At 34.1% G+C, this 27,198-nt stretch overlaps 1 long non-coding RNA gene across 2 annotated transcripts in view; it reads right to left on the reverse strand.

Moving 5' to 3' along the window:
• LOC135274005 (uncharacterized) overlaps positions 1 to 27,198 on the reverse strand; it is a 348,490-nt gene that overhangs the window by 312,232 nt on the left and 9,060 nt on the right. For both annotated transcript variants that reach the window (XR_010341795.1, XR_010341794.1), the window contains exon 2: positions 20,635 to 20,763. This is a non-coding gene — a long non-coding RNA (uncharacterized LOC135274005). The remainder of the gene's footprint in view (positions 1 to 20,634; positions 20,764 to 27,198) is intronic.

Genomic DNA, 27,198 nt, shown 5'->3' on the forward strand with positions numbered 1-27,198 from the left:
TTGATTTTCTGAAGGTAGCTTTGGAAGCATGTTTAAAGGCATATTATAAGGATGTGTGTTTGTGTGTGTGTGTGTGTGTGTGTGTGTGTGTGTGTATATCTCCCCAGTTCTATCCTTAATATCTCAAATGCCTTAGGTAGAACATTTTGACCTCTCAAATCTAGGCCTCCAAATTTACTATGCAAAATCAGACTAATTAGTCTGCAGCATTTCTAGAGATGTCAGACTGATCAGATTCTGCATTAGTCTGCATCAGACTAATCAGATTCAACTTTTATGTAACCAAGTTGTGAGTTGTTTTTCAATTGCCATGGACTCCAGTTTGAAGGTCACATAAACTGAGCATGTCCAGATGAACCAAGTATGGAACCATGGGTGGTGTTTAAGTGCTCTGACCAGGAGTGAGGACTGAATTAAGAAGCAGACACCATATGGCAGGATCCAGGATCCAATCAGATACAGTTGTGGCATCAGCCCACAGCAGGATCCAATCAGATCATGCCACCTGGCATCACCGCACTGCAAAATCAGTCAGATCACATCTCATTACTCTATGCTTGTAAAACTTGACTCAGCCCCCAGTTCAGGGAGACACTGGTTTGGGAACTATCCCAGTGTTCTCCTTACTTGTTGTTGCTAAATGCTCATTGGTCAGGGTCATTAGGCTGATAATTCACCAAGTGACCAAACCCCCACGTTAATTGTGTAACAGAAGGTGCTAACAGATATTTTTCCATAACTTACTAAGGTGAAATGAAGTAAAATATATAATGCTTTAGCAAAGAATGATTTTTTAATGTAAGAAAAGGAATTTTAGCACAAACACAAATATAGGTCATAAATTTGGACAATGTACTTGGCATCACTAGTCATCAAATTCTTCAGTTGTAAAATGAGGACATTAAAATCTGATCTCTTACAATTCCTTTGAATTTGGAGACTACATGTCTTTTTTATATAATTGAACTTCTAACTACAAAGACTGCAGAAAATCTTTAGATAAAACTAAGCATTTAAAAAATTATTCTAACTTAAAAATACCATTTTACTTTTGTGTATCATTTACATTTTGTAATTTCTCCCATTTTAAAATATTTTTTTCTCACCATATTCTGTGAGAAAGATTCCAGTCTCCACTTTGCAAATGAGAAAACTGAATAAAAGACAGGTGAAGTGATTTGGTTGAGCTTGTACCACTAGCCAATGGAGGAGACTCAGATCGCCACAGTTGACTCTAAACCCAGTATTGTTTCTCTACCTGTTAGATAGCATACTCTACTTTCCAGTCCACACGAATACCATTTTTTAATGGCAAATGAAAAATTATTCTTCAGTCAATTATATTATTACATAAGAACTTATTGAATACTTACACTCCTGTGCTGGGCTTTGGCATTATATTAATTAAATCAAAGTCCCCGCAGGATCCCTTTCTAGAAAGAAAATATGAATCTATAGACACGTTTGTAAAACTGAAGTTTCCAGCACTTTGTAGTATTTTTCACTCATCCATCTCATTCATTTCTACTCCTTTTAATTTCTACCCTTTTCATATACTATCTGACACAAGATGCCTTCTTCAATATTACCTAGAGTTTACTTACAAATATGCATTGACTTGAAGTCATGGCAAGAGGTAAACACACAAGGGGAAGGTGTAGTATATGATATGAATACTTCTGTGTGTGGCTTCTTGGTTCAGATACATGGGAACTGGTTGCTTTGTGTTGCTAAGCTAATTATGGGATAATATGGTTGGCTGAAGAATAATGTTTTCATTTTTATATAAAATGATGGAACATAAAGTCTTGCTTGCATGAGCAGCTATTCAAATAACAAATAGTGGACATAATAGAATTTCTGATGAAACATAACAATTGAACAAATAAGAATAATTCACTAAAGAAGATTCCATAACATTATACTGTCTCCATGCGATAGAAAGATCACCTCATCTTTGTATGCTATACCACTGAGAGTTGAACATGCAGTGTATCAGTATAATTGCTACACAGTATTTCTGCTGTTTGAAACACTAGGAGCTTAGAAAGGTTTAGAAAAACACATCCAAAATATTTATTTAATAATATTTATTATTATATAATTACTATAAATTTATTATTATATAAATATTATTATTAAAATAATATTTATTATTAATAGACAATTGAAAATATAGGCAGTTTGAGCAAACAGTATAGATTGGTGGTTAAGAACACTAACTGGGGAGATAGATGATATTCAAAATAATGGGCTAAGGAGGGAGCTGTATTTGGAAATGAAGGACTAAATTCCAAACAAAATAAACAAGCTAAGGAAAAAGAATTTTCTCTAGGTCCTGGACTAGGCTATGGCTATAGGGTTAAGATAAAGGGATGCCTGAACTTGATATGTGGGTCACCAATGGGGCTATATAATCAGGAACTCTCATTCCTTTTCTATTAATCATGTATTAAAATGTATTGAGAAACACCATATTCTATTCAAATATCTCTCTATATATAAACAAAGCTTTCTAGCAGGTTTTATTTCAAAGCCCTTCAGGGAAGACAATTACATTTCTACTTAGGTTAATTTGGCAACTGAAGTCAGAAGAGTAGCTCCTTCAGAGTCTTGGGGTCAGGAAATACTGCTAAAAATATAATTCATTTCTTGCCCACAGGACCCCTTTGTATTAAAATGAATTGCTTAGTTTCATTTGTAGGAAAAAAATTTTACATTGCTGAAACACAGCTGAGAGGCATTTTTGTCAAATAATTCTTAGGCATAAGAGAAGATATATGAAAGTGCTTTCATTAAAAGGTAAGGGTTCCTCATCATTCTCAGCAAACTGACAACAGAGAAACAAACACTGCATGTTCTCACTCACAGGCAGGTGTTGAACAATGAGAACACATGGATACAGGGAGGGGAGCATCACATACTGGGGTCGGCTGGTGAGGAATAGGGGAGGGACAGAGTGGGGTAGGGAGGTTGGGGAGGGATAACAGGTGGAGAAATGCCAGATATAGGTGACGGGGGGATGGAGGCAGCAAACCACATTGCCATGTATGTACCTATGCAACAATCCTGCATGTTTTGCCCATGTATCCCAGAATCTAAAGTGCAATAAAATATATATATGTGTGTGTGTGTGTGTGTGTGTATATATATATAAAGGTAAGGGTTCCTTTATTAGGATTCACTCTTTGTGGTCACTCGTTTATGGAAAAATTAAAAGGGAAATATGAAGCAAGGGAAAAGAAAATGCTAGTGGTGTTATGTTTGTTTTCTGTTTTTACAACACTGGACAGATGCTACAGAACACTAACTGTGCTTACATAATATCAGGTTATGTAAGAAAGACCTTACATAATTATTAGTCAGATTATACGGTTTTATGTTTACCATGGAAATATCTATATTCTGCTCCTAAGACTATGAAATGCTATTTTACACCTTGAAGGAAGCAATTAATGGACAGGCTAGAAATAAATTATAATTTCCTTAGAATTTGTAGCTAATATTGATGATTTGTTGCATGTCCTAAACTCATTTGACAACAGAAACAGTCTAAGGCAACTCTACCCACCTAAAAGACATATATTTACTCTCTACAACATCGGTATTTAAGTTTTATTCTAGTGTGTTTACTATAGATAAAAATGATTCTGTTTTAACTTCAGTATATCCATGTTTTAACTTCTTGCTTTATTAATTGAGATCTATCATTAGGACATTGAGATCTCTTTAAGCTTATTTGGCCTTATTATACTGTTTGCACTTACATTTGAAAACGTTATAACAATATGTAGCTTGATTTTACCTTTTATTCATTTTGTTTTATAACATAATATTGAACTATTACTTAAAAACTAGATAAAATAACCAAGAATGATAACAATATTTAAGTAAGCTATTTGTCTGGAAAGATCCCAAGATAAAGTTATCTAAGTAAATTATGAAATAGCATTCTCTGGAGATAATCAACTAGACTAAATGCCATGATTCAAGGAATCTAGCCATAGTTAATAATAATCCAACATTGTTAATACGAGTTGTGACTGCAGCGTGATCATATCCCATCTCTTCAGAAGGATGAACACACTTGGATTTTTATTTCACAATCCTATATAATATTTTCTAGGCATGAAAAATACACAAATCATGGGTGACAGGCCATGTGATTTTTTTTTTTAGTTCAACTAATGGAACTTGGGATTTTAAGGTGAAAAATGAAGAAGTCTCAGGCAAACTAAGATGAGTTGATTATCCTACTAATTTTCCTTGCCTATTCTGCCTACCTGGGGAGTGAATGTAATACCCAGGAATATAGATTTCAACTTGAAACTATAAAAACAAAAGCTTTATTCAAATAGCAGAGCAGATAGAAAAAAATAGGTTCTTAATGACTGCCTAAGTAGCTACATCAGTTTTGAATTGTCTAGGTGAGAAAAACAAACCCAGTTTTGCTCAAATCACTGTAGTAGTATTTTCTGTTAAATGCAACCAAATGCATTCCCAACTCTTGGACACATCTAGTTGATTCTAGAGACTTAGGGAAGTTTTCAGAAAAGATGATTTATAAACTGAGTCTTGATCAATGACTAAGAATTAACAAGGCAAAGAAAAGCTTTTAGACTGAGGTTGAGTCACAGTAAGCATTGCATGGAGTGACTAAAACTCCAAGAGAAAACCCACAGTCTCTCTCACATGAAGAAACAGAGGTCAATGTATAGTATAACCACAGCCACTGAAATGTAAATACGTTTGTGTGAGAAAGAAGGGGGTGTTATTTAACAAGGAGGAAGTCCAGCAAACACTAGAGGTGGCCAGAGGAAAATGACCTATAAACACAAGGAAGCAACAACTCAAATGACCGCTCATTTCTCTTCAGAAACAATAGAGGCCAGGAGACTGGAATAAAATCATTAAAGTGCTGAAAGGAAAAATGTGTCAACTCAGAATTCTACATCAAGTGAAAATAGCCTTCAAAAGTGAAGGTAAAATAAAGACATTTTCAAATAGGTGGCGAGAATTTATTATTAGCTGACCTGTACTACAAGAAATGTTCAAGGAAGTTGTCAGGGTGATGAGAAATAATATTAGCTGGAAGCTCAGAACTTGAGGAAGAAATAGAGAGAATATGAAGTGGCAAATATATTGGTAAATATAAAAGACAATATCTCCTCTTATTAAAATACATGTAACTGTTTTTTAAAAGTATACCATCATGCTGTGGGATTTAAATATATAGATGTAATTCATATGACAACTATACTGTAAAGGATGGAGAGTTGCAGTAAATGGCCCTATACATATACAAGGTTTCTATATTTTATATAAAGTACTATTAACCCTAAGCAGACTGTAAAAACTTGTTGTGCAGCCAAATTGATCAAGAAGAAGAAAGGATATCAGAGATAGAAGATCAAATCAATGCAATAAGCCGAGAAGGCAAGATTAGAGAAAAAAGAGCGAAAAGAAACTAACAAAGCCTCCAAGAACTATGGGATTATGTGAAAAGACCTTATCTATGCTTCATCAGCATACCAGGATGTGACGAGGAGAATGAATCCAAGCTGGAAAACCCTCTTCAGGATATTATCCAAGAGAACTTCCCCAACCTAACAAGGCAGGCCAACATTCAAATCCAGGAAATACAGAACACCACAAAGATATTCCTCAAGAAGAGCAACCCCAAGGCACATAATCGTCAGATTCACCAGGGTTGAAATGAAGGAAAAAATCCTAAGGGCAGCCAGAGAGAAAGGTTGAGTCACCCACAAAGGAAAGACCATCAGACTCACAGCAGATCTCTTGGCAGAAACCCTACAAGCTAGAAGAGACATGGGGCCAATATTCAACATCCTTAAAGAAAAGAACTCTCAACCCAGAATTTCTTATCTGGTCAAACAAAGCTTCATAAGTGAAGGAAAAATAAAATCCTTTACGGACAAGCAATTGCTGAGATTTCTTCGCTACAGGACCTGCCTTACAAGAACTCCTGAAGGTAGTACTAAATATGAAAAGGAACAACCAGTACCAGCCACCGCAAAAACGTACCAAATGGTAAAGAACAATGACGCAATGAAGAAACCACATCAACTAATGGGCAAAACAACCAGCCAGTAACAAAATGGCAGGATCAAATTCAAACATAACAATATTAACGTTGAATGTAAATGGCCTAAATGGCCTAAATGCCCCAATCAAAAGACAGAGACTGGCAAACTGGATAAAAAGTCAATACCCATAGGTGTGCTGTATTCAGGAGACCCATCTCACGTGCAAAGATTCACATGACCTCAAAATAAAGGGATGGAAGAAGATTTACCAGGCAAATGGAGAGCAAAAAAAAGCAAGGGTAGCAATCCTAGTCTCTGATAAAATGGACATTAAACCAATAAAGATCAAAAGAGACAAAGAAGAGCATTACATAGTAGTAAAAGAATCAATGCAACAAGAAGAGCTAACGATCCTAAATACATATGCACCCAATGCAGGAACACCCAGATACATAAAGAAAGTTCTTAATGACCTACAAAGAGACTTAGACTCCCGCATAATAATAGTGGGAGACTTTAACACTTCACTGACAATATTGGACAGAAAGTCAACAAGCATATCCAGGACTTGAAGGCAGATCTGGACCATGTGGACCTAACAGACATTTCTAGAACACTCCGCCCCAAATCCACAGAATACACATTCTTCTCAGTGCCACATCACACTTACTCTAAAATTGACCACATAATTGGAAGTAAATCACTCCTCAGCAAATGCAAAAGAACAGAAATCATAACAAATAGTCTCTCAGGAAACTGAACAACTTGCTCCTGAATGACGAATGGATAAACAATGAAATGAAGGCAGAAATAAAAATGTTCTTTGAAACCATGAGAATGAAGACACAACCATACCAGAATCTATGGGACACATTTAAAGGAGTGTCTAGAGGAAAATTTATAGCAATGCCCACATGAGAAACAAGGAAAGATCTAAAATCAACACCCTATTATTGAAATTGAAAGAGCTAGAGGAGCAAGATGAAAAAAACTCAAAAGCAAGCCGAAGACAAGAAATAACTAAGATCAAAGCAGAACTAAAGGAGATAGAGACACAAAAAACCCTTCAAAAAAATCAATAAATCCAGGAGCTAGTTTTTCGAAAAGATCAACAAAATAGACAGACCACTAGCCAGATTAATAAAAAAGAAAAGAGAGGATAATCAAATAAATGCAATAAAAATGATAAATAAAGATATATCTTCTAGGAACACACATTCAAATTGCTGAGCTTTCAAGTTACTTGAAAAATGTATTCTCTGTGTGACTAAGTCACTAACTTGACATATAATCTCTCTTGTTTCACTTATTTTTAAAGGATTTGTTTTATAGATTACTTTGACCTGAACTGATTACACATACCTTCTTTATATGATTATCTTTTAAAAACAGATTTATTGAGTATAATTCACATAACATACATTTCACATAAAGTGTACAGCACAATTCTTTTTAGAACATTCACATGATTTTCCAACCATCACCACAATCTAAGTTTAGATGACTTTTTTTCTCCAAAAAGAAAGTCTGTACTCCTTAGCAGTCCACTCCTATTCCCCAACACTGCCCTGCCCCCAGGCCCTAGTCAATCACCAATTTACTTTCCAGCTTTCTAGATTTGCCCATTCTGGATATTTCATATAAAGAAAGTCATATGATATGTAGCCGTTCATAACTAGTTTCTTTCACTTAGCATAATGTTTTCAAGTTTTATCCATGTTGTAGTGTGTATCAGTACTTCATTCCTTTTTATTGATGAATACTATTTCATTGTATGGATATAGTGCATCTTATTTATCCATTTGTCAGTTGATGGGCATTTTGATTGTTTCAGGTTTTGGCATACAGATGTTTGTGTGGACATGTTTTCATTTCTTCTGTGTATATACCTAGGAGTGGAATGTATGTACACTTTTTTGAGGTACATTTCTTCATATTAATAAAAATAGTAGTGATGTTATTTTTTGCCATGACATGATATACCAATCTAGTACTAATGACTTAATATATGTCATCTTATGAAAAAAAAAATCTTAGGGAAATTGTCCTCAATGTGCAAATGAAAGGAATGGCCCCAAAAAGGAACAAAGAAAAGGAAACCCAAGGTTCAGCCTTATCATTCATGACTCCTGTAGTTTCCTCCTGGTGTTTCACACCTGCCTCAACTCAGGTTGTGGACATGATTTTAGCTTTCTACCCACAGCTCAGAAATACCTTTGATGGATATTTATTTGTATATTTCTTCCTGATTGACCCACACTATCAAAGGGCAGTAACCAAAATACAGGAAATGGGGAATAATGTAATGGAAAAAGCATGTGGTTGACAGTCAGAGATCTGGGTTCAAATTATGACTCTGTGACCCAGAATAAATTACTTATCCTCTCTGTGCCTAGGTTGCTTCTCTATAAAGTGAGGTCAAATCAACAATATAGACCTCATTGATCCTGTGAGGATTAAATTTAAATGACATAAAGTACATATAGGGATGCCTCACATGTTCTATGTACCTGACAAATGCTGGTCATAATTATTTTTTATTGCACAATATCAGTTTAAGAGTAAGTAATATTAAGATTTACTGAAAAGAGTTTAGTAACTTCATTGAATTCTCATTCTCCAGGCTATATAATTTATCACTGCCAACCCAACAGAGGTTTGGAACCAGCATGGTGATGGGATGTGCACTGAGTTGCCTTGACAAATCACCGTGGGACATTGGTAAATGCTCTGCTTTCAGTAATTCGTTTTCCTTTCTTTTTTTTTTTCTTTCTTTTTTGTTTTTTTTTTTTGCATACCATAACAAAAAACCTGAAGTGTTCAAGGGAACAGATAAGAAGGAAACATCCTTAAAATTAGCTACAGATAAGATTCAGGCAAATTGGTCCCTGTCCAGAGTTTCCTCATTAGTTAAAGGTAAATAAGCCCATTCGGCTTTCTCCATTGGGATTTTAACTTCTTGTAATAAAATAAAATAAATTTCTCTAGGCTGAGTTCCTGGTTATATCATAATAGGCCCCTGTGTTAAATCATTAAGTCTAAGTCAGTTGGTCATGACCCGACCCCATTTATTTCAAATTATAATTATGTTTACCAAGTTAAGTTTATTCATAAATCTTCTCAGGTGTCCAAAGGACTGCACTATGCTCACACACTTGTTAAGAATTGGAATGCAAATTTAAGCTTAGTATCATTTTATATTTTCATTTATTCTATTTGACACTGTACACTCCAGAGCTAGCAATAAGCCAAATCTATCTTTCATGATTCTAACAAAATCATTGTGTTTTACCAAATTGCTCTCTAGTTGACATTTCTTTGTTCGCTAATGGGAGATAAATTTTTCTGAAGTAAAAATTACTGTATAGCAATAAACTTTTCAGAGACATTATCATCTCCATTTTTTCAAAATTATAAATGTAAGCAAATCTGTAATGCTCTATAACTGGTGTCCATTGAACTAGCTAATCAATGTTTATCACCTACAAATAAAATCTCTTGTAAAAAATTTGTGGCAAGACCAAATGCACAAATTTTAACTTTTTTGAAGTATAATTGAGATACAATAAATGTGCATACTTGAGGTATACGATTTGATGCACTTTAACATATGTGTGTGTGTGTGTGTGTGTATTATATAGCTCCCATAAAACCATCAACAAAATCAAAATGGTGAACATATCCATCAGTCATGGTAGTTTCCTCATGCTCCTTTGTCATGTGTTCCTCCTACTCTTCTCCCCACCTTCCCTCTGCTATCTCATCCCCAGAGGATCAATTATTTGCTTTATCACTATAAATGTGTAATTTGAATGTATTAAATAAGTTAAATCAGTAGGTATTCTTTTTTTACCTGTTTTCTTTCACTCAACATAATTATTTTGCGATTAACCCATGTTGTTATGTATAGCAATAGTTCATTGCTTGTATTGCTGAGCCCATTTTACAGATACTTCACAGTTTATCCATTGACCTGTTGATGAATATTTGGGTTGTTTTTAGTTTGGGCTATTAAATATAATGCTGTGAATATTTGTTACAAGTCTTAATATGGTCATATGCTTTTTTTCTACTTGTGTAAAGAGAAGAAGTAGAGTGGCTGGATCATATGGTTCATGAATGGTGAATTGTTCAAGGAAGTGCCCAACTGTTTTTCAAAGTGGTTGTACCATTTTGCAATCTCATCAGCATTGTATGAGAGTTACATTATATCCACATGCTTGCCAACACTTGGTATAATCATTGTCTTTCAGTTTAATCATCCTAATAGAGGTGTAGTGGTAATTCATTGTGTTTTGAGTTTGTATGTTCCTAACAACTAATGATGTTGAGCATCTTTTTAAGTGCATACTTACTATCTATATATCTTTATTGGGTTGTTTGCTTCCTATTACACTTTGAAAGTTATTTATATATTCTAGATATAAGTACTTTATCAGATATATGCATTTTAAATATTTTCCCCAGTCTGTGGCTTTCCTTTTCATTTGTCTAACAGTACCTTTTGAAGAGCAGAAGTTTTAAATTTTGATGAAGCTCAGTTTTTATGAATTGTGCTTTTGTGATCGTCTTGAAGAAATATTTGCCTAACTTGGAATCACAACAATTTTCTCCTATGCTTTCTTCAAGGTTTACAGTTTCAGATTTTACATTTAAATTTGTGATTCATTTTGACTTAATTTTGGTATATAATGTGATATATGGATTAAAGTTCCCCCTTTTTTCTGCATACAAATTTCAAATTGTTCCAGCTCTGTTAGTTGAAGACTATTATTTCTCCACTGAATTCTATGAATAATTGTCTAAATCTTTTATACAGTTTTTTATGGTTTTGAACTTTGGTTACATCTAAAACCTCAAATCAAATTATTCTCACCCATAATTACTTCTGAGTAACTAGATAATAGAGAAATGTTTTTAAAAAATAAGGACATCTCCATTGGGATTATATATATTCAATTCTGCAATAACTATTAAGTAAAGATTCAAGGTTCTTTAATCATATTTCAAAATAATAGTACTATACACTTTAGGACAAGTCAACTGTACCCTTTTGATTTTGATCCCAAGTAGATCATCCAAAAGGCTTCGTCCACATATGGCCAAATGGCTACCTTCTCACACAGGATGTCATTTAATTAACTCTCAGTAATCCAAGTAGGTCACTGCACAATTGATTTGAATGCAGCACATTTAGATAGATTGAATCAATTTGCCAGTTCCACTATGCTTGTCCATTTTCCAACTGCTGCAGCTCATACAATGTGTACATAATTACAAATTGAGGAATAGTAGAACACTTTTTTCAAAAAGTTTACATTTTTCAATACAATAAATATATGAGCTACTTTGGATACTCTTAGCTAAACAAAGTCTTGACAAAAAGTGTGTAACAAATGACGAATGCTACTTTCTGTTTTGGGGGGAGAAAATCCTATCTTTTGACATATAGAGGCAATGAATACAAATACATTCATAATACCGACCATATGTACAACTATATGCAATGGATCCAATTATTATCCCCACACTATAGAAGTGAAAACTAAGGCACAGAAAGGTTAAGTGACTTGCTTGAAGTCACACAGCAGTAATTGGCAGAGCTAGAATTTGGATCCTGACAGTGACTTCAGAGCCCATGCCCTCCTCACCCGCCAGGCTATACTGCCTCTCCTTACTTTTGCCTCCTGCTTATACTCTCCCTCTTGCTGAGTTTAAGTTTCCTTCTGGTTTCCAAAGAGCCTTTTCACCACTGCTATCCTTTTCTCAAAGTGGCCTTTTGCACACAGGTTAGAGTGAGGATGGACCAGAAAATATTTGAGTTTGAAAAGAAATGAGCTCAGTGATCAACGATGATTCTTAAAATTAAAAAGCTAATAAAAAGAGATTTCAAAGTGTTGAAATGGTGGAAGTGTAGGGAAGTCAAAAATAGAAGTTTGATTTTTAGTTTTTTTTTAAACAAAGGGAAAACACTAGTTCTCTGGATTTGAAAGAAAATAAAATGGACAATTTAATGATATATTTGAGATCACTGAGATGGCCCAGTAAGCAATATGAATTCCTAATTCTACCAAGTACTGAGAAATCATGTTTTAAATCTATTTCTGAAGTTCTACAAATGGCAGTTTAAATGATAGTGCCAGGGTAGAGGATTTTCAGTGGGGTACAACTACAGTCTATTAGCTTTGCAGTGGTGAACTGATAAAGACTTAACAACTGGCCAGGGGTTGGAGGATTCCTAATTTTAGCATTAGCTAAACAATTTCTGTGGAATGAATACTCCCACTATGGCCAGTTTCAAGCTACCAACTTGATGTTGCTGAACACAGAGTTTGGAAGAGGTGTATTAACAACACACAAAATATAGTATTCTCGCCGTACAGATAAGATTAATACAAATAACCTCAAAAGCATATATAATAGTGTAGTAAAAATAATTTTAAAATAATGCATTTGGGGTATTTATAATCTTTGTTTATATAGTCTTTATGTTTATATAATTTTTAATAATGTCTGTGTTTAGCAACCAGCTTGCAAAATTCCTGAAAATTTAACAACCGGGTCTTGCAAGCTGACCTGAACATTCCACTGCTACCCAAAAACGTGTAGATGAATTTGAAGACCATAATGTCAAAAAAATCAAAGTCCACTAAATTTCTCAGACTTGATATTAAGTAGCTAATTACTGTGGAGGTAGGACACATCTCCCAGATGTCTTACCCTGAATCCCAGAATAAATTCTATATTTTAATAAATCACTAAGAAATAGAAGAGGCTGCTTGGTAGAAAACTATGTTCCAGAATTGCCTTTATTGAAATAACTCAGCATTAAGAAATTTTATAGTCACTAAAGGAAGAACTATAGATTCATTATCACAGACTAAATATCTAGCTGATATTAACACCATTGATTCTAAAAGAGAGGAAATGTAGCACAGTATTGGAAACTATCAACATTGGAGTTAGACAACCTGGTTTTGAATACTGGCTCTTGCACTTATCATCTGTGTGGATTTGAGCAAATAATTGCTTTGTGCCTTTTTTCTCATTGGTAAAATGGGAATCAAAATAGTATCTACTTAAAGGATTATTGTCAGGATGAAATAAGGTAATACATATAGGTGCGGAGAATAGTTCCTTCACATAGTAAGTGCTCATTAAGTAATTGCCTACTGTTAAGAATAGAAAATATACTCTTTTACTATTTTTTCTACTTATTTTTTTTTAATAGTAGTCTAGTCCCACACCTTTCTCTATTGTCTTATAGCAATAACAACAGTAGCCATTTACTGAGCACCTTTTGGTGTGTGGGTGGGGTGGGGGAGGGTCTGGTCTTAATTACAACCAAACTTAAAAAAGACACATATTGCCTCTTCTTTATAGGTGAGAAAAATAAGGTTTAGTGAGGTAACATGAATTTCATAGCTGACATAGCTAGTAGGTAAATACAACATTTAAACCCAACTCTCTGCCTCCAAACCCTAAATGTACCTTTTTACTATCAAACACTGCTTCTCCATGATTGCCCATCATTGGATGATCTTCATCACAACCTATTTATTAAAACACTCTTTTTACAGTTTCTATGAACTTAATTTCTCCTGATTTTATTCCACCCCTATCAACCCTATCTCAGTGAGTCCTAGCCACACATTATAAACCATGTTCTCATGGCATTCTCTCTGTGTGAGTGTCTGTATCTGTGTCCAAATTTTCCCTTTTTGTAAAGATATCAATCATATTGGATTAGGGCCCATTCTAATGACCTCATCTTAACATGACTATACCTGCAAATACCTTATTGCCAAATAAGGCCATCCTTTTAAGATACCTGGGATTAGGACTTCATGTGAATTTGTGGGAGATACAATTCAACTCATAACACTGCTTAGCCCCTACACTTATTTGCTCATAATGAGAAATTTCTATTTTGTTTTTTATGTTCTACCAAGTAGATTTATTTATCAATCTACTTGAAGAATAAAAAGTTTAAGTCATATTATCTTTCCTCTAACCAGTATTTTTGTTTTGGGCTTTCACCTAAAAATCGATAGATTTTCCAAAAAAGTAAAATGGTCAATTATTTATTTACATCCTAATTCTTCCAAAGGGAATTTGCAGTTATTTATAAAATATATAGCACAAAGGACAAACTAGATAATAAATGTGATGACAAACTAATACATGTGATAAGTATATAAATGTAAATCTAGAAGCTTCTTTTAATTATTTTATTTTATTTTATTTTATTTTTTGAGACAGAGTTTTGCTCTTGTTACCCAGGCTGGAGTGCAATGGCGCGATCTCGGTTCACCGCAACCTCCGCCTCCTGGGTTCAGGCAATTCTCCTGCCTCAGCCTCCCGAGTAGCTGGGATTACAGGCACGCGCCACCATGCCCAGCTAATTTTTTGTATTTTTAGTAGAGACGGGGTTTCACCATGTTGACCGGGATGGTCTCGATCTCTTGACCTCGTGATTCACCCGCCTCGGCCTCCCAAAGTGCTGGGATTACAGGCGTGAGCCACCGCACCCGGCCGCTTCTTTTAATTATAAATGCCATATAGCCTGCATAGTAACTAAAGGTGAGTTGCAAATATGAATTATAATAATTTAATAGTTTTAAGAATTTTCATGATAAAAGTGACATGTTTATTGCAAAAATTTGAAAAATACAAAGGCATTAATAGTACGGCATGTATACTCTATGTTATAACTGTATCAATAGGCTGTTATAACTGTATCAATAAACTGATAGTTTTACATTTGGAAGTTAATATGACATACAATTTTGTAGGCTACCTTTTTCATTTGTCATATTGTGAGCATTATCCCATCATTCCATAGTTTATTAATATCATACTTTATTTAACTCATGTGGTTTAAATTTATTACAAATGAGTAGTTAAGGGCATTGTAATTATTTTTTTAGATTTGACTAAAGACTATAAAATCAGGAACTAGATGTTAAAACTCACTTTTACCCAAACAGAATAGGCAGAGTTGGTTATAATTTAGCAAGACTGCACTGAAAAATATAAATCACCAAAGATAGAGTTTCAATAGAATACAGCAAAAGGGCACCAATAAAATTTGAAAGACTCTCACACTATTTAATTCGTCAGTAGCTTTCAGGACTGTGTTGATCATAGCTACTCAGGCACAGTAATTCCTTTTTCACTTACACTATTCCATTCTATTAAAACTGTTTCTTATGAGGAAGATATTGCCTACTGTTACTGTAAAAAAGTATAAAAAGGTCTGAGATATCACCCTACTTACAGGCTAATAATCTATTACTGTTTCATAGATGCTGGCAGAAGGTTCAAGATTCCTGGATCAGAAACAAAGGACTTTATTACTTATTGCAAAACTGTAGCCAGAGCCTCTTGTTGGTTTGCTTTGGTTCTTATCCTCTTCTAAGTCCCAAAGGAGTAGTGCAGTGGCACCATCTGGGCTCAATGCAACCTCTGCTTCCCACGGTGAAGTCATTCTCCTGCCTCAGACTCCCGAGTAGCTGGGACTACAGGTGCCTGCCACCATGCCTGGCTAATTTTTGTGTTTTTAGTAGAGCTGGGTTTTCACCACGTTGGCCAGGCTGGTCTCAAACTCCTGACCTCATGATCCACCTGTCTTGGCCTCCCAAAGTTCTGGGATTACAGGCATGAGCCACCACGCCTGGCCAATTTCCTACTTTTAGAGTAGGGAGAAGTAAATCTTCTGCTCTTTGGGAAAAGATATCACCTCTTCCTTCAAGGTTGCTCACTGCAACCACAATACTGAGACATGGCCTGGGCAAAATGAGGTTAGAGTCTTACATTCTTGGCATATCAAGCAAGAAAATGCAGGAACCCTCATGGCCCATAGCAGTTGGCTTTCCCAATAATTTTCATTTTTCAGTCAAAAGCTCAACTCTCCAAATCTTGGTATTTAGAAGACTGTTTTTCCCTCTTTAGTTTAATACTTTTAGGGTGTTTTTTTAAAGGCTTTTTAAAAGAACAGTATATTTTAGAGGTTCTCTTTAACCCCTGTGTGTACATTTATCCAATCTATAGTTACCGAGTACCTATGTCAGACAACATGTTATATGCTAACCTAGCTTTGGTTTTGATTTTCATCTCTGTTTTCTCTCAAGAATTACTAGAGATGCAATATAATAGTTTTTCCTTGATATCTTCTATAGTGTCTGAGTTTGTCATTTTCTTCTTCATTCATTTCTTCTTTAAATTTGATTTAATTAGATCTTTTTAAAAATGCATATTCTTCTTGGTCTTTCATTATACTTATTATTTCATGCTTTACCAAGAATCAATCATATTAGCATAATAAACCACCATGAAGAAATAAAAACCTGCTTTCTAATACTATCTGCATAGGCAGCTTTTACTTTTGTATCCTGCTTTTTTGTGCCAAAGTCACAACCTTCAAGTCAAAATCTAAATCCATCTGTGTCCCCCTTAGTCTTCCAATTTCCCTCCCAAAACTCCAAGTCATTAAAACTATGCTTGAGGTCTCTTCTTGTTCTCTCATTCCTCCTATGTAAATATGCCTCCATGGAGGAGTTGGTAGGTTTAATGTACCTTGGCAAACTTGCTGATGTAGCTCAGGTGCTCATGCCAGGAAGAAAGCACACATTCCAAATGGCAATTCAATTTCAGGTTATTCATGTCTAAGACCACACTCCACTTCTCATTAAAGAGCCACAAATTACCCTATTTTTCTGTTCCTACTGAAAGTGGTAACTTGATGGCAAACACCAAGGAGACCATCATCTCCTTGTCGTAGTCCCTGAAGAAATATTGAGTCATCTTCAGAATGAACAAATTCACAATTTAGTAAAGAATTTCTCCTCCTCTTTCTACTCTAGGACAGGTCCTACTTCATGTGAACCTCTTGGTGCTGGTTTTGATTGCCTTTTATCTCCTTTTTTTTCTGACTTGCTGTCTGATTTTTGGGGTATTATCCAAGCAGCCTTTATCCTGACACGTAAATCAGAGTGTTGACAGACATTTCCCAATTTCTTCAGTTTTTTCCCTAGCAATAAAACTAGCTTGCATAAACGCTTTGAATAGGAAAGCAAAAACATAATATCCTGCTAACAATTTAAAGAGATCCCTCAAATTTATACCTATGAGTTTCAAGCTGAAATTCCGGGTTATTAGAGTAATGATTTGATGGGCTTGTTTTCTGGAGATTAAAGAGACTCCTCACAAAACATTTTCTTAACATTGCCTGGCCCCTCTGCTTCCCTCCCAGATAATCTCTGTTAGCATTAAAAAATAATTAAGTGGTTTAGCTAATTTTACTAGAATATCAAGTTCATATTCTCTAAGTAAACAAATAGCTATATCACATGCTACTTACTATTTAATGAATTCTTACTGTGTGTCAGGAGCTTTATTTTATTCATCAAATTCTAGTATAGATAGCTCTTAAATATATGCTATACGTAGAAAATATACAATTCTAAGTTCTTTGAAATATTAAAATGGTACAGCTGGGAATCAACCAAAAGCAGTCTGTTTCCAGATCTGTGTTCTTAATCTGATTATATATGTGTGTGTGTGTGTGTGTGTGTATATGTATATATATAATTCGGATTATATAAATATATGTTAAATATATATACACATTGTATACATATGTAATTTGTATATATTTATTGTACAAATTATGTATCTACCCATACATACTAATTTGTATATGTTTATTGTACAAATTAAATATGTATGTATATATGAAAAATTAGGGACTTTAGAGTCAGTCAAGCCTGGGTTTGAATCCAAGATCTACCACTTACAGGTGACGGCCTTTAGAAATTTACTTAACTTCTCTCTTCCTAAATTTTGGAATATTTAAGTTGTAGATAACTAGTTTTCAGGGCTATTGTACAAATTAAGTGTGTATATATATATGTGTATATATGTAAAAATTGCCTATTGTATAAATTATTTTCATGCTACTTAAAACTTCCCAAATAATACCATCATTGTCTCAGTTATCTATTGATAAAATAATCTAACATAACAAACAACAACAACACTTCAATGAATATAATTTTAAAAGTGCATTTACCTCACATGTGTGGCACACTCTACATAGGCTGGGCTTGGCCGACTTTACCCAAGCTAGGTTATGCATCTGCACTCAGCAGTAGGTCAGACAGATAGAACTACTGATCCTGACTGTGCTCACTGACATGTCTTAGAATTAGTTTGCTGTCAACTGATTTAAGATGGTATTAGTTGCAATGATAGGGACAACTTGGGTCTGCTTGCCCAGATATGTCCTCATGGTAATGGCAAAAGTCAAAAGAAAGAATACAAATATGGAGGCTCTTTTTCAACCTTTCACTTGTGTTATGTCTGCTAACATCCCACTGGGCAAAGCAAGTCACTTGGCCGGGTCCAGAAAATCAGTGTGAAGATTCTACAGACTTAAGTGCTACAGAATATGGATATATGAAGTATAAAGAATTGGGGCCATTAATGCAATCAATGTATTGCATCCATCATCATTGGGACAAAGTAAGTAAGTCACAGAATTATAAATTCAGCTGTATGGGAGAGCTGGTTACTAAATTCTCGGAGTTTTTTTATGAGACAGTTAAACCATTGGTAGCTTAAAATCAGCTCATTGTGGGAATATTTAAACAATAAAAACTGACAACCACCATAAATTAGGGCTTTAGAGTCAGTCAACACCATATGCATTTCAAAACTTCCAGTCTAATGCTTCCCCTATGTATAGAAAATTTCAAGTGATTGTGTGATCAAGTTACATTTCCACTTTCATCAAAGAAAATAATACAGGCATAATGATCAGATTGCCATTTTGCTTTCTTCTTAGTTAGCTTCTATATATTCCAATAGGCCAAAATTAATTGTTCTGAACATAGATCATTTCAAGAGCAGATTCAGTAAGACAGTAACTAAGTAAACATCATCAAAGAAATTACTTATGAGTCTAAAGATTCTAGTCTGCTATTTTTAAGGGTGTTTTAATTCTCATTAATTCTGTATTTTCAGTGTATCTGCTGTAGATAATCCCTAGGGCAGCAACAGGTTACAGTATTTATCAATTTTTTTCAGTAGACAATTGAAGCTATAAGTTAGGTTGACCTACAATAATAGCTCATATGGGGAGTTCCCTCTATTACTCAAAAGATTTGAGCACAGGTGTATCTTTGCTTTGTAAAAAAGAAAATATAAATTTATTCTATTTCAAATCGAAGTAAATGTGTTTCACATAACCAGGAGTCTGATGAAGCTAGAGATGCAAAACATGGGACTCTTTCTAACCTTTGAGCCAATTCCCCAAGTCTCTATTCTCACATCACTGTCACCATAAAAAAAAAAGTTACCAACAGGTCATAATTCTAGAAATTATGTAGCACTGGAAAGAGTTGAAAATGACTATGTATTGGTGTTTTTCTTTCCTCAGTGGGTAAAGAAACTTTAAAGTGATTCTTTTTTGTGAAAATTTTAACTATAGCAGTAAGTTGCAGAATTATCTTTCTTTCTTATTAAGTGAAAACACTGAATTTGAACATACATATATATATATATATATATATATTCTTTTTCTCATATGCATAAATAAATGGATTACTTTGTAAAATGTAAAGGTAAAGACTATCCCTGAAGCCACATGGTTTCCATTCAAATCCAAGCTCTGTGACTTTTTGAGCAAGTATTGAAACTCTCTATGTTCATTTTTCTCATCTGTAAAATGTAGATAAAAATAGCATCTACTTTATAGGATTGTTATGAGAGTTAACGCATATAAAGTACCTAGAACAAATGCCAGTTCATTCTCAATAAATGTTACCTGTCATTTAATGATACTGAAGCTATTTCCATTCAAGTCAGTTTTAAAAAATTAATCAGTTAATTCAGAGCCTTTAATCATATTAATTGTCATATTACTTTCTTAATGATTTGTGTGTCTTACTGGTACAGTTAAGGAGCCTGTAGACAATTTTTGAGGATGGCCTGGACCAATTTTATAAATATTAACATTGACATAACACGTGATTTTCCAGACAGATTTGCAAGTAGCAACATTAGTCCATATCTATTTTGGTCTACCTCCAAGCACTGTCCAGGCTCAAGGTAAAAAATAGGTCATTTCATTCAACTTTGGAAGCCATGTATTTTAATCTATACAGAGTCATAGGTTAAAGGGACCTAAGGAAAATACATATCTGTGTCACCTACATCTGTCACAACATGTATGTTATGATTAAAATATATATGTTTTGATTATAATACATATTTTTATAATTAGCATATGATAAAATAGACCTAAATATACTTAATAATTACCTTTGTTCAGGTATTTTTTAACTAGAAAAAGTCATCAATGTGTTAGAAATGTTACAACTATTTATTTGTATTTTTATCTTTTAAAAATTATAACTTCATACTAAAAGCAAAGAAAAGTATGAATTATGTCTCAATGTTATATGTCTAGCAGAAGTCCAGAAGTCATAATGGGAAAAGAGAAGAGTGAATGGTTCTGATAATTATATATGAATTACTATAAAAAGATGACTTTACAATTTTAGCTGGCCATAGTAGAGCATACCTGTAGTCCCAGCTACTCAAGAGGCTAAGGCAGAAGGATCACTTGGGCCCAGGAGTTCAAGGTTGTAGTGCATTATGATCATGCCTGCTAACTGTACTCCAGCTTGGGCAACATAGCAAGACCTCATTTCTGAAAAAACAAAAATTGAAGAGGACCTTACAATTTTATAATGTACCAAGATACAAAGATTTTTTATATTTTGTAAGCGTGGAGCTTAATTATACTTAACAATTGGAAATTTAACCTGTACATATAAATACATGCATAGCTCAGTTAAAAAAAAAATCCTGCTAAGGTTAAAAACTGGCAGTTGAAAAGTTATATAAAGTGGTTTTGTTATATAGTGGTTGTAGGAGAGCAAAATAGATAAGGACTAATGATGCTACTTGCAAATCTGTTTGGGACCTGTGTTGTGTCAACATTGGGCAGCATCTATAAAATGGGTCCAGTTTGTTTCTCCAGGCTTTATTTGAAGACATGGGCAGAGAAGACAATTATTGAGGTTATAGCATGGACATTGCTTGGTTTTAATTATTAGAAATACACTTCTTATAATTATAGAAATTAAGCTTCAAACACCTTCAGTATAATAGTCACAGAATATATTGTAAGGAAGTTATAGTAACCAATTTTAATTAGTTAAACATTAAAATTGATGGTACGATAGATAACCATTTAAAATCAACAAGAGCTGAAACAACATTCAGAAGCCCAGATTTTCAAACAATAACACTGCCAGACCAACCTGATTCTTATATTTACATAAAATAAGAAAGACTGATTTTTAGTCTTTAAAATAGTATGGAAGTATTTAAAATACATACATGTACTTGCATTATATTAAATGAAATTAAAGTTACCTGGTATCATATTCATTATTGCTAAATGGCCATTGCATATAGAGTACTCATCCTACTTGCCCATTGAAAGAACCTAATCCTTGTCTAATATATCTACATAAAAAGAAAAAAAAAGTATTTTTAGGGGCAAGATGAATGCTATTGTGGATCCCTCTACAGATTAAAATGGTTTACTCAGCAGCACGTTCAGTACAACGTAGAACCTAGAAAGGCAACCTGATGGCACTCTAGTTTATTAGACTTAGAACGCTTAGAACAAGTGTTTTATTCACATAAATTTCCTTTAGCTGAAATTAATCTCGCCGTTTTTAGTGCTTGCACAGCACATGCTTTCTTCCTCTCCTACAGCATTTGCTACATTTGCCTTATTCTAAGCTTTTTGTGAAAAAAGGTGAAACATCAATATTTACGAATATCTTGATAAAAATTTTTGTTTTTCTATTTATTTATCCCCTACCCATTTACTCTCTCCTCTAAATCAATACCCTAAAGCACATGCTTACTATATAGAATGCCAAGTTTAGCTCAATTGGTACCAGTATAAAACAAACCAAAAACATGGAAAATAGAAGAGTGAACTAGGATAAAGGAACAATGTCATATTTCATATATTCTTTTGTCTACATACTAGTAGGCCAGAAAATTGTCAATGTCTTTCTTTCCACCAAAAAAGGTTTGGAGTGTGTACTATATCATAAAAAGCAGACGCTGATATCCCCTCAATGGCAGTAGAGTGTTATCCTTACATGGGTAAATTCACTCTCAGAAGAAAGTCTTATTTTTTTTTGTATGTCCTAGTACTTAATGCCTTACACAAAACAACCATTCATCTTTGTTAGATTGCATTAATCAAAACAATAGAGTTTTAAATTTGTTCATTTTAGCCTTAAAATCAATAATATTGTATAACAAAATGCAGATTATTCATGGGCCACAACTATCAAAGTAAAGAAGAAGTTTTCTGTTGATTTAGCTTTAGCTGTTTTCTTTGTGGCCTGGAGAGTTGAGGGAGAGCAGATATATTTGGTCAAGGGGCATACGGTGAAACTGAAAGCTTTAAATTACCTTATAATTCAGACATACAAACAATTCCACAAGTTTAGTCTTTCAAATCATGTGGGAGCCATTGTCTTTTAAAATGTTAGATTTGGGGGTACATGTGCTTGTTTGTTACAAGGGTATTACATGTATACAGTGTGGTTTGGGCTTCCAGTGAACCCATCACCCAAATATTGGACATTGCACCCAGTAGGTAATTTTTCAACCTTCATTCCACCCCCTTTGGAGTCTGCAGAGTCTATTTTCTCCATCTTCATGTTCGTGTGTACCATTTGTTTAGCTTCCACTTATAAGTGAGATCATGTGATATTTTATTTTCTGCCTCTATGTTAGTTCACTTAGGATAATGGCCTCCAGCTCCAACCATGTTGCTGCAGAGGACATGATTTCATTCTCTTTTATGACTGTGTATTATTCCATGGTGTATATACCACATTTTCTTTTCCCAAACAACCATTGCTTAACATTTAGGTTGGCTCTGTGACTTTACTAATGTAAATAGTGCTGCAATAAATATGTGAGTGCAGGTGTATTTTTCAAGATTTCTTTTCCTTTGCATGGATACCCAGTAGTGGGATTGCTGGGTTGATTGGTGATTCTCTTTTTAGTTGTTTGAGATATCTCCATACTGTTTTCCATAGAGGCTGAACTAATTTACATTCCTACAAATAATACATGAGCATGCTCTTTTCTCTTCATCCATGTCAACATGTCTACTTTTGCCTTTTAATAAATGCCATTTTGACTAATTTGAGATCTCAGTGTGGTTTTCATTTGCATTTTTCTGATAATTAGTGATGTTGAGCATTTTTTCATGTTTTGGCTCCTTGCATTTCTTCTTTTGAGAAACGTCCGTTCATATACTTGGCCCAGTTTTTAATGGAGTTATTTTTTTTCTTGAGTTGTTTGAATTCCTTGTAGATTTTGGATATTAATATTTTGTTGGGGGCATAATTTGTAAATATTTTCTCCCATCCTGTAGGTTGTCTGTTTATTCTGTTGATTATTTATTTTACCATGGAGAAACTTTTTAGTTCAATTAGATCCTATTTGTCTATTTTTATTTTTTGCTGTATTTGCTTTTGGAGTCTTTGTCATAAACACTTTGCCTAGATTGATGTCCAGAAGAGTTTTCTCAAGTTTTCTTCCGGGACTTTTATAGTTCCAGGCCTTACACTTAGATCTTAATCCATCTTGAGTTAATTTTTGTATATGGTGAAAGATAGGGGTTTACTTTCATTTTTCTGCCTATGGTTAGCCAGTTTTCCCAGTACCGTTTATTAAATATGGTGTCTTTTCTCCATTGCTTACTTTTGTCAATTTTATTGAAGTTCAATTGGTTGTAGATATGTGGTGGGAGACATTATTTTGACAAAGGTACTGAATTAGGAGTAAGAAAGAAAAGAGCCTTGAAATAGAAATTTATCGTCTGTGAAACTTGCCTATCTGTGAGGTGACAGAAAAAACAATCAATGATAGATTTTGGTTTGTTTGGATTTTGCTGCTCATCTATAAGAAGGTGAGACCAGTGTCAGTTATATCATCTACTATGGTAGATTCACAGCCTCTTATGATGTGGGACAAAGTCATAAAGAGTGGCAAATTAGGAAACTAGTGTGACTTCAATGAGACACTTAAAAGTATTTTTAAAGTATAAAACAAGATGCTCTATTTGTTTATGTGACACCAGACAAATTGGTTTGACTGAATACATACTGATATATTTTCTAAAGTAAACATGTGTTTGGGGTTCTATATACAAAGACTCCCTTAAGAGACATAAATAATACGACTAATGAGGGCCTATAATGGTTCTAATGAGTATCACATTTATTTTGCTTTATTCTCTTTTCCTGCCTCCATCCACCCACAAAGGCATTTGGCTATATAATGAGACAAGAGATAAAAAAGAAAAAGAACTAGAAAGAGTGATTGATCTATGAATGTAAGACAGTAAAATAACATGGAACAAAAACCAGGGCAATGGAATATAATATGTAGCAAGAATGAACTAAATGTGCATGGTCTAGCTCGAAAGCTCAATTTTTCCAGGTAATGGCTTAGAATTTAATTTTGAATCGGTCTGGTTCCTTACAGTATTAGGACATTTTCTCTAGGCTTAGTGTCTATGTAGTATATCTTCAGACTTAGTTTCTTTGTCTATGTATAATTAAGGCCCCTTTATTCCTCAGTTTAATATCTTAATCAAATCACTACTTTTAGCTGCACAACATTTTTTTGAAGGAAAAATTAAATGCAATATAGAAATGTTTTGTAATAAGAGAACTACCAAATGTGGGACCAAATAAATAATCTCCCTTATCACTAATGCATCAACTAAATCCATGCAAGGTTCTCAGTTTTGCTCTGTGAATGTCGGAAATAAGGCTTATTTGTTGCATTTTACAGAATGTCAATATCTTCCACACCATGGAAGATTAGCCCAGGATCTTTCTCACAAAATGTATAAATCCATAGATACTGTGTGGATATATGACACTGACCATAAATAGAAAATCTTATCATCAAGCTTCATGACAATTCCTGATTTAAATTTCTAAGGAATAATAGAGTAATCAAGAGACTATATAAAATGTAACTACAATGCAGCAGTTATTTCATTTGCAGTGTTATGCATAATTAGCTTTAATATCATTCATAATTTGTAAAAATGAGACCTGTAGTCATTTTTTTCAGCTAGGAGTACAAAACTTCAAGAAGGCTGTTGTGAAGAATAACAAATAAAAGTTATTTTGAAAAAAATTATGATATGAATATCCAGATACTCAACTATAATCAAATATCATTTTTGAATGTGAATAAACTGGTAGTTTATTTATAAGTCTTTATTTGCAATCAAAGAGTTCAGATGGCTGTAGAACTGCTCTATTGTGATCAGACCTCCCCAGTTATAATGTATTTAGTTCTGGACATATTGCAAGAGGCAAATGCATAATTTTAGAGAAAATTTAAAAGACAACAATGACACAATATCCTTGAGACAGAGCTGCAGTGTTTGGAAAGATTTAATCTGGAGAAAAGAAGAATCAGAGAGATATGTTCTGAACCACATACATACATATCTCTATATATGTACATAGCTGTCATGTGACAAAGAATTAACTGTTCTGTGTTTTCAAGATAAGGAAACATTGACAGTGGGAAGAAGTTTTTGATTCCATATAATGAGACTACTAGAGTTCACTGTAGATAGAACATTCTACCTCAAGAGGAAATACTTTTCTACTAGCTAGACATACTAACATGCAACTTGGCCTAGCTGTTGTGGAGAAGTTTCATACACATGGATGACAGTGGTAAAAGAAATCTTCCACTCTTTAGAGCATTTGACAGTTTTATGAATATTAGATGTGACTATAAACACAGATTGGAACCATAAAGTCTCATTTGTGTGTCTTAATAAGGGGAACCTTTATTAAGAATAGAAGAAGGTGATGCTGTTGTCCCTTGGAATCCCTAGGAAATTGGTTTCAGGAACCCCTGAGGATATCAAAATCCACAAATGATCAAGTCCCTGATGTAACATAGTGTAATACTTGTATATAACCTATTGCACAGCCTCCCATGTACTTTAAATCATCTGTAGTTACTTATAATACCAGGATAGAAAAAAAAGTCTGTATATATTCAATACAGATGAAACCATCTATTTAAAAAAATATTTTTCATCTATGGTTGCTTGAATCCACTAATGTAGAACCCACAGTTACAGAGGGCCAACTGTAGTATTCTGTCTCTATGGCCCTCACTATTGCTATATTTTAGTTGAAAATCCCTCCCATGAATAGCTAGTGAGCTAATGTTTATAATGCTGTCTCCCCTTGCTAAGAATAGTTAACCATAAACAACTCCATTTACATGCATTCTAAGAAAACAGCAGTCATTTGGAGAAGAGTAAGATGATGGCAAGAACAGTGTTTCTCATTGTATCATAACAAGAAACCCAATGGCAACTCAATAATGTACATCAACTTCATATATACCTACACATACATATCCATGCACACATTGTATTGAGTCATCCATCATTCAGTAGAGGTTACTGGCTGACTAATCTCTTTAATAAGCTTCTACTCACTCTGAAGTTTTTCTCATCATGGATCTTGGAGAGGCCTACTTTGTATGAAATCTGGACAGTTAATCTTCAGTTGAATGCAGTGTGGTAGTTTTGTTTACACAAATAATACAGAGAAAGTCTCCAGGCAAGATGTGGCTGTTAAATTAGCCTTTCTTATCAAACTAATGAGCATATAGCAGGTGTGAAGTATATAACATCACCACTGTTACAGTACAAATTAAGAGGGGGTTAGGGAATGTTCAGAAAAATGAAAAGGCTTTTAAAAATTCTACAGACATTTGTTTTAGCTTAAAAAGAACTCTGGGAAACTAAAATGTGTTCATCATTATAAAAGTCATAGCTTTAATTCTGCTGAGATAAAAATCCTTGAGAAAAATCCATCAGGAAATTTCTGTGGTTATATTTAAGAAGATACTAACTAAATTAGGATTTCAAAAGAGCAGTTTTGAATTTCATGCCAGAGAAATAGACTAGAGGTCCTGTTTGTCAGTAATGTAAAGAGCTAGGAGAATTAATTTTAGCCTGGTGAAAAACTCTAAACTAGAA

Source organism: Aotus nancymaae, unplaced genomic scaffold (assembly GCF_030222135.1).
Source record: "Aotus nancymaae isolate 86718 unplaced genomic scaffold, 86718_ANA_hifiasm-v0.15.2.pri h1tg000010l, whole genome shotgun sequence".
NCBI classification, from domain to species: Eukaryota; Metazoa; Chordata; class Mammalia; order Primates; family Aotidae; genus Aotus; species Aotus nancymaae.